Here is a 6231-nt window from a genome sequence, read left to right as displayed (position 1 = left end):
TGGTTGTGGTAGAGAGTAATAGGGAGAGGTCGATAGTATATAACATTGTGAGAAACGGCTCCGTCTGAAGTAATGCGAGAAAGAAGTAATTTTTTCACAATTTTTTTCTTTTTTTTTTCTTTCATTATTATCTTGCAACTTCGAAGACCGATTTAGCTCAAATTTTCACATATTTATGCATATGTTAAGATACACCAAGTGAGAAGACTGGGTCTTTGACAATATTACCAATAGTGTTCAGTTTTTGGTTCTGTGCTACATTCATTTATCAGCTGCTTTTACATGATTGTACAGTTGATTAATATCTAGGCTATTGTATTCTGTTGTGTTTGGTTTCCCATGATGGGCATTATAATACCATTATAGTATCCAGCCATGACATCCAGCCTACGGAGCCCTGGAAGTGCCATCTAGCTTGTAGTGAGAAAGCTGTTGTGGGATGACGACGCCATTCATTTATCAGCTTTAACATTTATATTTAAATTATATGTATATAGCCTATTGTATTCTGTTATGTTTCCTTTACCATGATGATAATGGTATGTCGCAAGATGAAGACAACCGAAGAGTTTTTGCAGCTAAATGAGATTTTCAAGATTCGTTTGTACTTAACGAATGTATATAATTTAAAATTATAGGATTATATAAGAATATACTTAAATTACGAGAGAGATCATGTTTTAATGTCGAATTACAGATGTTGTATACACTTATATTTCAAAGGGAAATGTTTTTATACACTATTTTTTATGTACTGAAATTTAATAAAGATTGCGTTTTTCAATCACACTATATTATTTTGATTCTGTTGTTCTTTAACCCGTTTGAGTACAAGGTTTCTATTGGTGGAAATAGCGTAAAGATTCACCCTAGCCGCCTAGAGCCACCGAAACGTGATTAGTTGTGATTTGTTTTTACCGACGGTCATTTTGCGTGATGTCAATCTCTGTGCAATTGATGCCACAGGAACTTAAAAAAATGTAATCTGTTCTATATATTGTAAAAAAAAAAAATGCTTAACTCTAAATTGGGCACAGCTCTTTCGACAAGGCATGGTCTGATTTCCGATTGTTTTGCCCTTGGACAAACCCGAGTACAATTGCCTTAAAACCTAACATGTAGACCTACCATGTGTACCATTTTGTAGGTCTGTACTTGAATTGTACTCGATATTCATACTTTTTCTCGAGGGGAGACTAAACCCACCATACGCCATACGAAAGTAGAAACGGTATCACGTGGTGGCCTAGCCAAACAAAAGTAAGCAGCGCGCGCTGCAGCCCTCTGACATCCCTCGCATAGTCTGAAAAATCTGACGTCACACTTGATTTCTGTATTAGATATACATGTTGTACTTGTTTATGACACTGCATCCCAATGGTATCACTGGTTCTACATGTATTCTGTAAAACCATGGAGGTAGGAATACCAACACATATTTTATGATAGCTTTATCCTTGTGATTGAAGATAGGGACCAGTCTTCCCCGCGTACTGCCGGTGCTACGTTGAGCCACTGTGGTTATTTGAAAGTTGGTCTCTACAGTTGACGGACGTTAGAACACAAGGCGGGAAAGAATGAATAAAGCTACGCGTTGTTGTTGTGCTGTGTTCTTGTATCTGCTGGGCTGTGTCTTCATTGGTCCAAGGTTGTCTGATGCTATTGAACAATCGTGTACCGTTCGCAGTAAGTTTATTAAAAGTGTTTTATTTCATCTCAACCGAACTAAACTCATTTAAATTTCTTCTATTTTCTTCAAATGTTGAATGGTATGAATGGATCAAGCATGTGATTTACCAGAATTGTCCATGGTTTCAGGATTTTCTCAGAATATCATTGTGCTTTCAAGCTTTCTTGAAATAAGTAGTTCACAATTGTGTGAACTCCTGTTTGTCTTTCTGGTGATGCACATGCTGGGTACAGGTGGTTATTCTTTGTCACTTTTACAATTTTATTTAAAGACATCTGGACACTGTTGGTAATTGTCAAAGACTAGTCTTCACAGTTGGTGTATCTCAGCATATACATAACATAAAAAACCTGTGAAAGTTTGAGCTCAATCGGTCGTCGAAGTTGCGAGATAATGAAAGAAAAAACACCCTTGTCACATGAAGCTGTGTGCTTTCTGATGCTTGATTTCGAGACCTCAACGTTTAAATTGAGGTTTCGAAATCAAATTCGTGAAAAATTACTTCTCGAAAACTACGTCACTTCAGAGGGAGCTGTTTCTCACAATGTTTTATACTACCAACCTCTCCCCATTACTCGTAATCAAGAAAGGTTTTATGATGATAATTATTTTGAGTAGTTACCAATAGTGTCTTTAAGTAACAGCAGGCATAGCAAAGTAAGCGTTGACTCGCGCTTTCATTTAAACGGTTAAAACAAAGCTCAAAAACCTTTGCTGATATTTTCAGCTCGTATGACTGGTCCGTGACGACGTGAAGGATTGCCGAAGGCATTTTGAACAATACGCCAAATGTTGAATTTACTGAGTGGTGGGCAGACGTGCGTTTTAAACTTTGTAAATATTTGCACTAGACACAGGCGACCCGTCTAAAATAAATTCAGCAATGAAGTTACTGTGATATTTCACAATAAAATTATTACTAACTGAATCATACACGTGTTTTTATGTCACTTTATGTAGTTCAGCATTATTGGAGCCCGTTGTGAAGTAACTTGCACGATTTTCTTAATTGTTTTGTCATTTAAAGTCGTAGGCCTACTCTCGTTGCGTATTCACTTTGTGACAATATTCGTTGTCAAACAAGGAAATGTCCGACATAACGCAATAGTACGGCAGTATAACGCCATAGTACGGCGATTGAACGCAATAGTACGGCGATATTACGCTATGGTGCGCCATAATAACACAAAAGTACGGCGATATAACGCAGTAGTACGGCAATATAACGCCATGTACGGCGATCTAACGCTAAAGTACGACGATTTAACGCAAAAGTACGGCGATATACGCCGATATAACGCCATAGTACGGCAATAAGTATATGTTTTGTTTTACTATATAGTACGGCGATATTACTCCGTAAAAAAAAACCATGAGTTCTCCAGGAATTTGCGGATTTGAGCGACCGTAACGTACACAACTTCCTTTACGGGACATCATGAGCGTAGATCATTAACCACAGAATGCAACTAAAATAGAAACCGAAACATTCTGAAAATGGTGCTGTATAGCTGAGTTTGGGTCTATTTATAAGCGGAAACTGCACAAGTCAATAGATGATCAAATAATGCTTTACATCGGCAAGGTAATTTTGTCAGAATTTCAGAATTTACTTTCTGCTTAACTCTAAACATTATTTAAAAGGTAGATTATATCAGGCAGCCATGTCAGGGAAATTGCATAGATTGTCGAGGAAGGCATTCAACTCCCATAAAAAGAGAAAAGAGAATAGATTTGTGCAAAAAACTATAGGCGCAGGTATACCGCACCGACCGCAGCATGGCGCGCAGCGCCCAGGACTTTCGCGCTCGGATTGGTGTATAATAATCACCTAAAGAGAAGCACCTTCAGTATTAATTTTGGGGACGTTCTCTGTAAATTAGCCTTAAAAAAAAAAAAAAAAAACATTTGACATTTGAAATCACCTCAACACTTTTCAAGCAAAACTGCCACATGCAGGTCTCTTTTGAGTCGAATTAACAAGCCAGTGGAACATAGGCAAGTCTAATTAAGGTTGAAAAAGGTAGCGCAAGACCACGGAATGGTTATTATAAAACCTAAATTGTTGTCACCTCGATTGTTTGCAGTGTACATGGCTTAAAGGCAGTGGACATTTTTGGTAATTATTTAAAATAGTTGTTATCATAAAAACTTATATGCTAACGAGTAACGAAGAGCTGTTCGTGGTATGAGCCCATTGTGAGACACGGCTCCCTCTGAAGTAACTAACGTAGTTTTTGAGAAAGAAGTAATTTTCCACTATAATATTTGAGTTAGATTTTGAGGTCCCGAAATCAAGCATCTAAAAGCACACAACTTCGTGTGACATGAGTGTTTTTTTCTTCCATTATCTCGCAACTTCGACGACCAATTGAGCTCAAACTGTCACAGGTTTGTTATTTTATACACGTCGAGTGACTGTTAGTGTTCAGTGTCTTTAATTAAATCGCAAAAGTAACTAACGCTGGCCCTGTAAAACCTTCACCTAAAAACATTCACCCAACCGTGTGAAACCTTCACCTAAAAACATTCACCCAACCGTGTGAAACCTTCACCTAAAAACATTCACCCAACCGTGTGAAACCTTCACCTAAAAACATTCACCCAACCGTGTGAAACATAAACTCCTTAAAACAGCTGAATTCTTTAGATGAGTTGTGGTCGCGGTCTTTATTGCTGGATAAACCAGTTCAATTGCTGTTCCTTCCCGATTGATGCAGGAGTCCAGACGGAAGCGTTCCCCTGTTGCAATATTTGTTTTGTATCAACATTGCCATCCTCAAAAATCTTCCTGGTGTTTTTTATATGACTACCTTTTTTGAAAAAAAAAACATCCTTCAACATTTTCCTGATATATACAGACACAAAATTGCTCCCGTGGGACTGCTGTGGTGTAAACTTCATTATTAGAGTGCCCATCTGTCCCTCCCCTAATTAAGAATTACGTTGTTTGTTCTTCTTGTATGTAAAATACGATTTAATATGCACTGTTTGGATGATGTTCAAAATGTCTTCTGTCTCGACTGGCACTTAAAACAGTAATAAATCAAATATTGAAGTTCTCCCAAAACATGGTTAACAGCCATTCTTGGTAGGAGCTACAAGAAGAGAACAATTTCACAGGGGGACTTAAAGGAACACGTTGCCTTGGATCGGTCGAGTTGGTCTTTGAAAAGCGTTTGAAACCGTTTTTTATAAAATGCATATGGGTAGAAAGATGTTGTAAAAGTATAATATAATGATCCACACAAACATGCCTTGAAATTACACGGTTTTCCTTTTACCTCGTCGACCAACACGGTCGGCCATTTATGGGAGTCAAATTTTTGACTTTAAATTTATTAACAGTCTAGATTGTAGGATTGGGGGGGGGGGGGCTATAATGCGTACAATAATTGAAATAATGGATAAACGCTCAGCTAGTGACACACAGGAGACATTATACACGTGGTTTCCAATTCCTGGAATAATTATTCACACTGTTTTTTTTTTTAAAGTTGCGGTTCAACATTTTGGCGACATGGTCCACTCTTGTTCAATGAATTTATAGCTTTTCAGTCTCCATACGTCATGGAGTCGGATACTAGTGAAATCTAAACACATAATAATTAAAGAGACTTTCTAAATTAAGTTGTGCATCTATTCACCTTTGATCCCCCTTGCACACACCCTTTGAGATCGCAGGAAACGTTTGTTGTTGCTTTGGTCTTCGGAATTTATTTATTTAGTTAGGCCTTATTTATTTATTTAGTTAAGTGGAAAATGCGTTGGTTATTTATCAGGCTCCCAACTCAAGTCAGGAAACAGCATTATCCCTCTAGTTCCTGCACCGCCCGAGTTTGCCGAAATGATTTTTCAAGATTCTTGCAGTAAATTAGTGGAATCATAGTTCAACATTTACCAAGGCTGATTATTTATAAATAAATGCACAATTTTTGACCCTTTCAGTGATATTTGTACAAGTCCTTATGGGGGGGGGGGGGGGGGCACACAATAAACCCCCCTCGTTAAACGCCTACGGTAGTATTTGTGGCGATTATTTTTGTATAATGATAAAAATGGACACAATAGCTTTTCCAGGCTTCTATCTGGCTCAGTGCTGATTATTTGCGAAGGCGTTACTTTTCGACAATATCACCATAAATGATAAATACCGTTTCCTTTGTGTTTACTAATGATCGTTTTGTTGGGTAAGAGCTCAAATTATTTCATCATCATTAGCTTCGACAAGTCAACTGTGAAGGGATGAATCAATAATGATCTATACAAAACTAGATGGATTTACCAATGCGTAGACCTACTAATGACTATCTAGTTTTATTTTGATGTTTCTTTTTATTCTACAAACAAAAGCTATAGCGAGGTTTCCTCCTTCCGCATAATACAGTGTATCGCTTTAGGTGGCCGGGCGGTCCAGTGGCTAAATGGTTAAGATGAAGATCGAATGTGTTTGATTTCCATTTTTTCAACTGTGTGGAAATCGCACGCAGCCATCAGCAGTGATGTGTAAATCTAGATCTTTAAACTTTACTCCTTATTTA

The sequence above is a fragment of the Asterias rubens genome, chromosome 16, assembly GCF_902459465.1.
Source record: "Asterias rubens chromosome 16, eAstRub1.3, whole genome shotgun sequence".
Taxonomy (NCBI): domain Eukaryota; kingdom Metazoa; phylum Echinodermata; class Asteroidea; order Forcipulatida; family Asteriidae; genus Asterias; species Asterias rubens.
Note: the sequence above shows the minus strand (reverse complement) of the source record.